Here is a 13,423-nt window from a genome sequence, read left to right as displayed (position 1 = left end):
ACTTAAAATATTTTATTAGAGTATATTTTTGAAGTGATGTTTGATACTGAGAGGTTGATTTATGCAAGTGCTCCTGTCAGCAGTGACACAGGCAACAATGGAGCATATTGTGACAGATGGTAGTGTGAGCAAATAATGTATATTTACTCCCTTTTGGTCACTTTCTGTATTTGTTCTTTCTTTAGTTCTTTGCATTATGAAATATTTTCAGTTTTTCTTCACAGCTTGCATTAACACACTTAATAGATAAATAAATATCTAGAAGGAGTATGATTGTCCTGTTCTATTATGTTGAAAAATGTTAAAAGGCATATGTGACAAAATAATCTCAACTCAAGGTCCACTTTCTAGTTTCCTTGGGGCTTTTAACTTCATAATTGAACTGGCTCAGGTTGCATCATGTGACCAAAGAGTTGGCCTTAGTGTCACTGATAGTTTTCTAATATGCTGTTGTGCAAATCAGATATTTAGTTTTAGGTTTTGCATCATAACATTATCTGTGGTCAACTAAAGCTGTAGTGTAGACTCACCCAAAACCATTTTACACAACTGCTTCAGTCTAAAAAAGTCCAACTGAAATCACATGTAATCATCAGTTTCTGCATCAAAAATATGTAACATGTTGACATATAATATTTATGTGGAAGAATTAGAATAAAGAATAAGGGGGAAATATCAGAAATGCTCCTTTTTTGTCTCTGCCTACTAGAGGGGTGTGTCAGTGCCCAACTTAACCAACAAAATGGATATCATGACATTTCTGAAGAAAATTAATGCAGAATGTGGACCCTGTCAGAAAGACCTTGTGTAAAATTTCACCTGCTCGTATGGATGTCCCGGTGCTGACACCAGTGGAAGCACCAGCGCTGCTCTACCAGCTCTCGAACATTGGGGTGAACAGCAAAGAGGTAACCAGATGAGTCCACCTGTGGGCCCCATCTGTACTAACTTGGGTAACAAAGAATGTGCTGATCTCAGCCCACCTTGCCTGGATATCTAAAGCCAAGTTTTGATAAACAGAGACGGTCATTTTCATTGGAGTATTTCAAAATGTAAAGCTTAATGAAGCTTTGGCAAAAGTTTAAGAAGTATTCTGCCTTTATTCCTCTACAGGTGAATGTCTACTATTTCCTCCTGTTCTATTCTTCTGCTTTCCCACACTGCAAAAATACCTTCATTCACAATTCTGACATCACCATACCTGACAAATGATCTTTTTGCCTGTTTCAATCAAGCCAATAGGACCCCAAATGCTGTTCTAGGGACTGATTGGTATCGCTGCAATCCTGCCATTTTTTACTTTCAGACCTACTATCTCTGATGGCCCTCTAGCCTTTATCACAGGATAAACTCCATCTTCTTGCCTCTGGCCTCCAACCCTCTGCCCCCTTTTGCATCAGAAATCCCAATAAGTCGTTTTCCAAGCGGACAATTTGCTCTGTAGAGCTCACTATGCTTACAGTGTGTTATGTTTCATGATACACAATTTCTTATCTCCTCTCAGAGCTGAATCATCCCTGCCATGGTAAGACTGCTTTCATTTATTTTGGGAGCTCCTGTCCGGTCTCCCATCCTCATATAGGCCTACTCTATGAAAATGTTTCACACTGATGGAATCCAATTATTAAAAAATCTTTCTGTTGCTAATGACAATAAATATTGTTATACACTTACAATTGATATCTCCTTATTGAAATAGAAGAGAGCAAAGACGCAGATGTGTTCTGTTTTCCTTGCAGACACTTAAATTGCAGTAGTGGTCATAGAGATAACACCTTTGTGAATGGTGTAGACTGGGAACAGAAACATGATGAGTGTGCATCACATTGACAGTGCATGGAACAGCAGCGTTGTTTGAAAACCAACTCCACTGGATCAGTCGCTTCCCAGCTGAGTGACACACACAAGGCCACCGTATAATGCAACAGGGAAGATGCAATTTCAGTTGCCAAAATGCTGCTTTTCCTGGGCAAACAAGGACTCTCCCTGCGAGGGCACTATGAAAGTGAGAGTTCAAGAAATAGGGAAGCTTTCTGAAATTGTGTAAATAGTATTCCACACATGATGACGCTTTCAAATCGAATTGGAATTTCTCCTTCAATCTTATAAGCCATAAATATTCAGAACGAGCTGTTGGACATTGCTGCCAAAATTGTAAAACTAAACATCATTCAGACCATTGAGTATAATGGATTCTATATTCTTCTTGTGGACAAAGTGTGCAGTTTTAGGCAGGAGCAGTTGATACTATTCATGAGATACACAAACAAACTGGAATAAAAGAGAGGTTTCTTGGATTCGTGGATTTGTTCAGATAGGATGGATGCTGAGGCCTGCCACATCTGGCCACATGAATGGCATTCAGCAAAAAGTGCACCAGGATCACCCCTCCACTGTCTACATCCATTGCATGGCACACAAACTTGATTAAGTAACAGTAATATTAATATATAATACCCTTGAGGGTCATTCTTTTACAGCCAGTGTTGTTTCCGATTTTCAAAAAAAAAGCCCAAGATGGTGACTTTATTGTAACAGGAAAGTAAGGATGAGCCAGGCTTTTCCAAATAAAAACCTCCAATGGTCACTGAATGTTACCAGGAAACTAGGGATGGACCTAGTCCTTGCTCTAAAACTCCCATTTAAACTTCTGTCATTGCTTACTCAATATTTTGCATCCTTCATCCCTTTCCAACTTTTCCAACTATTTATACTGTTTCAGCTGCTTTTTCATGCATTTTCAACTCTTATCTACTGATTCATACCCCGTTCAAACTTTAAAATGTTCCACATCTTTTATACATTAGGAGTTTTATGTGTGCATCTTGCATTTACAAGTGAATTTAAATCACTGTTTTCTTGGTAAAGATATTTGTTGTGATTTAATGTTCTCTTCAGATGTCAGATGTCAGGTTACCATAAATTGGGTCTTACAGCTTGCATAAAAGGTGATCAAGAGAATAAAAAGGTGCCTAATAACATTGATGGGTTGTTGGTTATCATTGCTTACCAGTATGACATTCATTAATATTATTATTATTCGTCAAAGTATAAATGCTGTCAAAGCCTTTTAACAATGAATTTTAACCAGTGCTGTATGTCAGGTGAGTGTGTTTGTTCTTGTTAAATAAATGATGGTCTGCAGGCTGGAGGAAACACAAAAAGAATCCCTGATGTGGAATGCACTGTAAGGTGATAATTGATTGACTAATATGTAAAATGTGGCCTTTATAAGTGTACAGTTAAGTGCAGCACCACAGCAATTTTTATCTGTTAACATACATCCTGTTAAAGAGAGAGAGACGGATTTTCATTCATGAGTGGAAAGTCAGTGTTTGCCTGGCAAATGTTGTCTAACTCCTGGAGGAGATAAGTGGTAGACCCCCTGTCCACTTTACTTTACACTACAGCCCCTTCTTTTATCTTCCAGACAGCATGGAGGGATGGTCATGTAATAACATCATAGTCACATTTGAAATTGCACTGTTTCAAAATGTAATGATTCCACTCATGGGCAGGTTAGTAAGAACATGAGCCCTTAACTATACACACATACACACATATGCAATATGCATCTTCTCTCAGCACATAGCACATTAGCATGTACCATGTATTGTACAGCATAATACATGCTGTATTATTCTTATATAGTGTATGTTTTGTTTTATGCATCCATTTTTTAAAATCTTTTTAGCACTGAGAACATTTATGTTCTGGATGCAGTTAGGAATATTTACAAGTGAAGTGTGTTTAGACTGCAGAGTGGTAGTATGAAACTGGGGTGGGATTGGGCTGCGGTTGTGGTGGTATAGGGTGGGCGGCAGCTGGAGCATATCAAGCTCCAACATTTTACAATGTGTCATCTCCCTTCTGAGGTCACATAAACATGGAGGGGGCATCAGTTGGAGTAAATGATCTATTTACAGATGAGATGAGTGAGGGAGGCATCCATTTGTTTATTCTGTGTCAAACTGCAGCATTGGTGTCATGGGAAATCGTCAGATGGACCACTAAATCTTTTGGTCACCCACAACTTAGCATTAAACTCAAAACTTATGAGAGAAAGACTCGAAGAATACCTAGGTCTAGACCTGCTGTATGTGAAAAGTGCCCTGAGATGACTTTTGTTGTGATTTGGCGCTATATAAATAATATTGAATTGAATTGAATTGAACAACACTTGTCTTCTATCAATCTGTTCATTCCAACATTCCTCATAGTCTTCATCCAATCCATGGGTGTCAAATTTCATGGTGCAGCGTAGATGATGCAATGATGATGTCGATGGTTGTTTGAATTGTGCTTGAGTCCATGGTTTCCACTGCTCCCACTGTTGCTTCAGCATTGAGTGCTAAGTGTTTAATGTCACCCAATAAACCACTGGCTGCAGATATCCTGACATGTCTGCACACCCACAAGCACAAACGCACGTCGAACAGTGACATCATCAGTCCTTGCTCTGAGGATGTCACCCCAGCTTGGTCACCAGAGCGACCAGGACAAAATGCCCCCTACATCCATAACACGTCTGCTGATCTGGTGGTACCCAAGGTGGTCCTCTGCTAACACGTCTGCTGATCTGGTGGTACCCAAGGTGGTCCTCTGCTAACACGTCTGTTGATCTGGTGGTACCCAAGGTGGTCCTTGGGTACCATCAGATCACCAGAGGTGTTATGGATGTGATCAGGTGGGGCACAGGCGAAGGGATTGCCCAGTCAATCCCTGGACAGGACCTGCTGCTGATTTTCAACAATAGGGGTGCCCAAAGGAGCCAAGGGGGAGTGGGTGTAGTGCAGTGCCTCTCAGACTCTCTCAATCATGCCTCTCTGTTTCATCCAACATCCTTTGTGTTTCAGTCAGTTCTCTTCTATTTCTTTCTCTATTTTCTTGTTGTCTTTTTCTGGCTTTTTTCTTGGTTTCTATCCTCATCATACCAGATACCAATCTTTTATCAAATTCTGTGCTTGCTTCATCTGTGTCATCAATGTCATCAGTGTCATTACTGCTGCTTGTTCCACTGTTCTCACTTCAACTATTATCAAACTCCATAAGATCTTTGCTTTTCTTATTTCTCTTTTTTTCTTTCATCCCTTTTGCTCCGGGTGTGGGTGTGTGTGCAGGGTCAGGTGCATGCATTGATCCTTTACTGTATGCTATTTCTTCTTTTTCTCTTTCCACCTGCTCCCTTAAGTCACACCACCTTTTTTCAGCTGTCAGTCCTCCCACTCTTCTGGCTTCCACCAACAATGCTGCATAAGGTTCTGAAGAACACTTTGGCCCTCCTGGTGCAGTCTGAGTATTTGCATACACTGGTTGTGGTGCTTGTTGTCTAGAGACTAATGGTTCATTCAGTGGTGGTGTTGGTGACACCTAGTGCTCACTTAATGAATATTCCTCTCTGTTGGTGACTTGTACTTTTATCTGCCCTGTCACCTCCCCTTGGATATCCAACACTCCCTCCACACTGTCTGCTCTCTCTCTCACTACATACTGACCTGCTTGATCTGGATTGAGAGTGTATATATCACCTGGATATGGCAGAGGATCAATTATCGGTACATCATCCCCTCCTGCTTTCATTACTCCCATCATCTCACCCTCCTTTGCTTTCTCCACGGTCTCAGATTTCACTGAGACCGTGAAACTCTTTTATCGACTGTTTATATGCGTTTCCCTCTTGAGCAAACCGAACAAACCATCCCAATACCTCTCTCTCTTTCTGTCACTTTCCCACCATTGCACCACTATTATTGGCAGCTTTGCGGTGTTTAATATTAGCTTCTATCTCATCACAGCAGGCAATGTCAAATATACCCTCTACTGGCCTGTGGTTGTCCTTTTATTCTATTTTCTCATGCATCTTAAAATGAGCTTTTTCTGCTCTGGATGTCTTTTGATTATCAATTTAGCTGGTATGGTTGGCCCTTCTTCAGCATTTTTCCTTCCCATTTTGCCCACACTCACTCCCGTACGTCCTTGCCTTGCACTCCTTGGTTCTGATCTCCTAATTTGTGACTGGTCGTCTGATGCTCCTATCTTAATTAAAACAATTATTTTGCCAAGTTGATGAAAAAAAATCTAGGTTCCTCCTTCTGTGTAGCTCTCCCTGCTGTTGTATTAGACCTGCATTACTCCTCTGCATCAGTTTCACAGTCACAGCATTCATTTACACAGTTACAGATTAAGCAAGTCTCACTAGACTTCTTCTCAGCTTTTTTCTCTTCATTTCACTATCTTTCTCCCACTTAGTGGGAGAATTAGTCTTCTTTGCATTAGTCAAAGAAGACTAATGCAACCTTGCCGAACTAACTGTGCAGTGTGTTCAGTCACCTCAATTATGGTAAAGGCACTTTGATCTGGAATATTTTCACCAAGCCGTTGATAATGTATACGATCAATATCACCATGAATAGGCATTTGATCACTTTTATTCTACACACAGTTGAAACAACAAACATTATTTACACTGAGCTCAACATGTTATTTACAAATCTATACAATAGTGCACTTTACTACTAACATCACAAGACACTGACAACAGATATGCTTTTGTCTAAATTCAGACAGTATTGCAGACTCTCTCTGGTCCGAATTTGGCCCTGAAAACAGCAGCATCTTAGACTATAAACTCTGGACTGCAGCCCCATAATGGTGGTATCGCAGCTGTCCCAGATTCGGCCCTATAATAGCGGTATCTCAGATTGTTCATTTATATTGCCATCCCCTTGGGCTCCCTAGCAATGGTCTCCTCTTACTTTTAGCTGTATCCAAACGGTCTGCAACTATTTCCCAAATGTTGTTGCAGTTACATACTCATAACATAATTTGGTTACTTTTTCAAACAACACAATTCAACATAAACAACACAATCTCACATTTAAGTTAGCTAACTGTGGTATTTTATATATAAATAAAAAGTGTTATGCCTTTCAAATATTGACTTAATTCACCTTTAAAAGTTGTTGCCATTACACTGTCAGTCTTGTGTAATCTCAAGAGATTAACTCACCACTTAGGTCTGTCTGTTCTGAATGAAACAGAAAAATAAAAATGGGCTTGATAATGTTATTTTTTATGTGAGATATCTATATTATATCTAAAAAATATAAGTACATAACTTTATGTATGATTATCGTCAATTATAATATATATACATTAATATAGATGATAGTAATAACTGTATTTATATAGCAGTTTTTGTGTTTCACATATAGGATAAAATACACATATACACACATACAAATATAAGTATACATAAATACATATCTACACACATACAAACATACATACATACCTACATATTGTAGGACATCATGGCTGTTTTCTTTAATTACATGGGATGAACAACCTTTCTTGATTGAGAGACATGGCGGTGAGTGCAGACACCCAAGGAAGTGCACTGACCCTCTCTGAACTGACCTCTTTGCCATGTGGCAGTCTGACAACATGACCAAAGTTAAACACTGTTACAAAATGGAAAGTGAACAGACCTCCTGAGAGGCCATTTCTGACCAATAACTAAATTATGGCCTGAACTAAAAGTATAAATGACCTTTGGGGTCATTTGAACCAGGAGAAAGGACCTACAACTAAACACACATGGACAGCCTTTTCTTATCTCTCCAGACCAGAGTCATGAAACTCTCACATTCCTGGAGGATAGTCACTGAGTATCTCTGCAAATCTGAGCCAAATCTGAATTTGTGTGAATTAAATGTCTAATCATTATGTAAATCACAGCATGTTGTTTGTCATAAAATTTATAAAGAATGGTATACCTGTGATAGTTGTGTGATAGCATTATAGTATTAAAAAGATATTAATCTTTAATTTTATTACATTTTATTACATGTGACAATACTGTCCTCCATTGATACAGTTAGAACTTAATATTGAATTTTTAAATGTCATAAGAGTTAATGAATGTTTATATGGTCACTATGCAATAGTATTTTAAAATCACTTAAGTGTTTAACTTTTGCTCTAATAACCTTATAGACAATCATATTTTAATAGTTAAATTAGATAAGTAGTTGTATTGAAAGAATGAAGTTATTGAAGTAATAGGAATGTAAAAATATAATGTTTGAAACAATTCAGGTTGAATGTTTTTATAGTGTGAAGTAAGAGTTATGTTGAATTTACATTTAAAATTATGTTTCTGAAAGTTTAATCTAGTCCCATAATTGTTGCTTTTAACTTTAATTTCACTACTAGACATGTAGATGGTTTCAGAAGGTTGAATCAATGAAGGTTGAATGTCTAAACATCATGAGAAGTGTCAATATGAATGTTAATGTTTGGAATGTTGATAGGAAGGATTGATTTATTATGAAAAGAATGTATAAAGCTGAACTGTTTTTCTGAGTGGTTTTGCAATATATTGTTTACAATGTGACATGAAGTATTCAGACATAGTGACTCTGAAGTGTGAATTTTGCATTTAAAACTCAAAACTTAATTCCCCAGTGTAGAAACGTAATTTACCATCTCAAGTCAAAGTAACCCACACCGTAGAGGTCCCAAAATAAAGAAAATGAATATTCAACACTTTGTCGTGAAAATGTTTAACACATACCTAAAACTCTGCCTGTCTTTTACTTAAAACTTCAGAGGGATGTCCCTTTGAGCTTGTGACACAATTCTTCTAACAAGATGTCTCTTTTCTTTGTTCTTCAATCAAATATGTGCATGTTACTTTTATTAAAATTAGTTCAGTTTGTTTTTGTTTTATTTATAACATTAAGTCTTGTGTTTCCACGAATATTATTTGCTTTTGAAGTCAAGCCAACCCTTAAACTTTATCCGCTCCTGAATAAAGATTTGAGCGTAGTTAGATTAAACTTTATTCAGCATTAAACTAAGATTACAAGAAGCCATAACTCAAACTGGCATATTGCTCTGAGGAAGACAATAACCCTTGAATCAGACACTGGCTTGCTTGCTGAGAGCAGTATGGCCAAACTAGGAGTTAAGCCAACAGGAAGACTCTTTTACGTTGCAGTCCAAAACAAAAAAAAAGTAAAGTAAGTAAGTGAAAAAAGTAGATTAATTCCTACAATACAGACATACATACATACATACTTAAGCCTAATACATAGACAAGAAATAAGCACACGACCAAGATAATCAAAACTAAAGGTGAAATGAGAGTAATTATAAAAAGGCTAACCTATAGAAATGAGTTTTCAGCAGCCATTTAAAACAAACCACAGATTCAGCAGATCTGATGGAATAGGGAAGGCTGTACCAAAGATAAGATCAACAACTGTAAAAGCATGGTCACCTCTGGATTTAAAATAGGAATGGGGACAGACACAAGGCCTTGATCAGATGATTGGAGTAAAGTAAATTCTATGTTTTACTGAAAGCTAGTGAAGGGAAGAAGAATTGGGGTGATGTGGAACCAACGATTAGTTTTTGTTTACAGCCTTGCAGCTGCGTTTTGCACTAATTGAAGATGAGCTACAGAGGACTGAGTTATGCAAGTAAAGAGGGAGTTACTGTAGTCTAAGCAGGAAAAGATTAAGCTATGCACTAGAAGTTCCATATTTTATAATGAGCCTAGTGATATGAGGTTCAAATCATGTTCAAATATTGGCCAAAAAGGATACCAAGATTCTTAGAGGTGGTCTTGATGTTGCTAGTGAGGGGGCCAATATAGTTCCTTAGTAAAACAACTGGGGCCCATCACAAAGACCTCAAGGTTATTGAGTTCATTAGGTTTAACCAAGAAATAAAGCTGCATGTCATCAGCATAGCAATGATAAGAGATACCACTGGTAGGTCCCACCCTTGTGGGACCGCACATAAGTGAGGAGTGGAGGAAGACATGTAATTCTTAATGTGAACATTGTGTCGGTCAGACAACTATGAGGAAAACCATTTGAGTGCAGTACCAGAGATACCAACCCAGTTCAGTACTCTATCAATTAAAAAAAAAATAAATAAAATAACAATAATAAAAAAATATATATATATTGTTGTTTTATATTTTTAACATAACATATTGGTCTTATGATTAAAAATATAATAACATTCTAATTAAATAATAATGATCATAATAATAATTTAAATATTTATTTTTTGTATGTTGTTGAAGACATTATGTTGATTTAATGTACAAATTATTAATTATTTGAATTGTTAAAATTTCAACATTGATTTATAATTATTTTGTTAACCTTTTTACAACCATTTAGCATTAAATGTTCAACATTTTTTCAATGCTGAAACAACAACTGACATTATTTCAACCACATTTCAATGTTCAAGGTAGGTCGTGTGCTGGCTACATGGTTTTAGTATGTAAAGCAAGGCAGAGCAGTTTTATTAATATATATTTCATTAGAAGTAAACTCTTAACATTATTTTTTACATGAAAATGCACTTGATACATGTTTAGAGAAATGCAACAATAACACAAGAATATAAAGGACTAGTACATGTATTTATATATAGCATGTATAATATGCAAAGTTGCAGCAACTAATGATTTCATCCTTTGTATGCACATACATGGTGCGGAGAAACTTTGATATGCTATGGAAACCAGCAGATGGAGCCTTCTCCCTGCCAGCAGTGACACAGCAGAGCACTGAGGAGAAATAACTGGAGTATAACTATAAGAAATGAAGGAACACCAAGAACAAGTCCCACTCAGCACCTGTTTGAGAAGTTGTTTATAACTGATCATAAAATGAGAGGTTAAATGTCTGTACATCCCATTAGCAATTCTATATCATGGCAATACAGTTAGTAAATGAATCTCACAGCAAAAATATGAGAAAGTAAACTCTTGTTATAATCTAAATCATGTCAGAAGTCACTTTTAAATCTAGTGAGATCCCTGCAAAATGTACCTTTAAGCAGTAATCTCTTCAGTGTGCTGACAAAGAGCCCTTGGGAAAGACTTCTATGTTGCAATGTGACCTCTGACCTCGATGGGTGTGGTGGCTGGATTCCACTGCAAATCCATTGGAGTTCAACTGCACTGCTTCAGAGGTCACTCAGTTTCCTCTGTACCTCAGGAAGTGAACACACCACTTTGTGACAGAAAACACACTTTGTGTCTGCACTGCTGGGTGGAGGAGAATCACTACTGTAATGTTCTAGACATAATCATGTCTTGCAGTTGGTATACTGTTGGTGTGTAGAAGTTTTCTGTGTGAATTCTTCTCATCTTCACCTGGGTTTGCTGTTTCAGTGGCGAGAGATTATATTGTATATAGCTTCAGTCAAAGCAATGACTTCATACACTACCCAGCATAGGTCACAATGTGAACAGCTCTGGTCAAAGGTCACAGTGAAATTAAGTAGGGTCAGCTCTGTGCCACCAGACAGCAGCCTGGTTATATGCCAAATTAGAATAACAAGGAAGCAATGAATAGATTTGAGTGCAATACAGGCCAAGTAATGAATTCTGTTTGGAGACGACATATAACAAAAATGCATGTTCAGTTTGAAGAAGGATCATTGGGTCCATGAGATTGGGATCACACAGGGTGGGTCTCCTTGAAGGCTATCAGAAGATAGACAGTCTATCAAGAAGGTCTGTTCTGATAGACCTCCATAAGAAAAATCAGAAAAAAGAAATAATCAGACGAAAAATAAATAATACTATTTAGAATAAAATACCTCATGATAATGACGAGTTCCTCAACATTTGACCTCTTGGATTGCAACTTGGACAGCTGTAGCAATGAGATGCCATGCCTCTGTTTTGCTTAAGATGAGGGCTGTAGTCAAGACCACTTAAATTGAGCCCAAGATGGCACAGTTCTGAGACCAATTCAAAAACCGAAACAGTATCTGCTCAATATTCTTCATACTGTTCTTACTGTTGATCATAGTGAGTCAACTATTATATAACTTCAATCACAGAACTTTGAATTTAGAAAAGTGACACTGTAGGAACAAGAAACAATGTAAATCTGCCCAAATGCTGTATTATTTGCTAAAATCACTAATTTATAAATGGCATTATATTAGAAACAAAATATTCTTGTACAGTGTTAGAAGGTTATTATGAAAGTATATCTTTCCACACATATGTTCATAATACACATTTGTTCATACTACATGTCTATATTAGGATGCTTGGATGTTACATCACAAAGACACACTATAGAAAATAAGCATTATCTATGCTTGTAAAAGAGAATGTATATCAGTTCAGGTAATATATTAATATAAAATAATAAATATAATATGTAATATATTAAAGAAGTGTCTTTTTTGTGAACGTCATCATGCATTGAGAGCAGCCACCAAAAAAAGCCTATTGGACTTGGTCAAGATCAAAGAACACTTAACCAGGACAAGTTTGAGTCACAACACCCATGAGGAGACTGTCCTCCCAGGAAAAACAACACAAGAGGTCATAACGTCAGTCGCCCAAAAATTACATATAGTTACATTTGAGTGACAGATGCCATCTAGCAGCTGGTAGTAATTATGACCTGGAGCAATGATGCTGCACCCTGGACGCAAGACGCAATGGCATATGACTGGGGGTCACTCATCAGGATAGGTCAGCTCACCCCCCTGCCGACTCTGCTACCAGGCCAGTCCACGTTTTCAAACATAAACATCAAGTAAGACCATCTGTACATCCATCTCAACATCGAAGGAAACGGTCCTGGCCACATCGATATTCTGGGGTTCCTAACCACCCGGATGGCGGCCTTTTCCCGCTGAGGTTGAGAGGAGGTTCCAGGTGCATCGGGCTGGTGCTAAGGGGCTTAAGAGGAGCTTCTGGCCACTGGGATCCTAGATGGGATTGCTACATAGGACTGTCCTGCGAGGCCATTTATCGTACTACAGAGCATGTCTGTCAAAACCTGCGTCAAGTTCAAAGCAGTGTTTCATCAGCAAAAACACCTGGGCTGTGTTTTATGGAGTGCTTTTTGGACTACTGTTGGTACTCATTGCTGTATTGCCTGTACATTTCTGTCTGGCCAGAGCAGTCAACATTGATGGAAAACAACTGGGACACCGAGTGATTGGGCTTGGGACAAATGCTGGCTCATGGCCAGTGGACGCTCCTACAGTGAGTTTTCATCATAACTTACTGGGATATTTTGCATTCTATTCCTCTGTCCTGCGGCTCGGATGAGCCCAGGTACCCGAGCGAATCACTGATCCAGTGGACCGGTCATCTGCCACCCCATTTCGGAGAATAGCAGGTCTTCAGCAGTTACAAGGCCACTATTTATGCCAGAAACAACTTTTGAGAGCTATGGACGGACAAAATGACACATTTCCAAAAAAAGAAGCACATACTCTTTTTTTGTTTTCACCTCTGTATACAGAGGTGAAAACAAAAAATGTTGACTGCTCTGGCCAGACAACATATCATTGTCAACTTTTAAGGCTTGTTGGGGCATATCGTCTGACCAACAGAACAGTTTCTAAATCCTTC

At 38.1% G+C, this 13,423-nt stretch overlaps 1 protein-coding gene across 3 annotated transcripts in view; it reads left to right on the top strand.

Annotated features, from left to right (window-relative positions):
• Positions 1-555, top strand: part of msrb3 (methionine sulfoxide reductase B3) — a 24,696-nt gene extending 24,141 nt beyond the window's left edge. For all 3 annotated transcript variants that reach the window (XM_044344079.1, XM_044344080.1, XM_044344081.1), the window contains exon 7: positions 1-555. This exon is cut by the window's left edge and continues 763 nt beyond it. The gene's annotated coding sequence lies outside the window, so the exon portion shown is untranslated.
• The last annotated feature ends 12,868 nt before the right edge of the window (positions 556-13,423 follow it).

This window comes from Thunnus albacares, chromosome 23 (genome assembly GCF_914725855.1).
Source record: "Thunnus albacares chromosome 23, fThuAlb1.1, whole genome shotgun sequence".
Classification (NCBI taxonomy): Eukaryota; Metazoa; Chordata; class Actinopteri; order Scombriformes; family Scombridae; genus Thunnus; species Thunnus albacares.
This window is presented reverse-complemented; position numbering and strand designations above follow the sequence as displayed.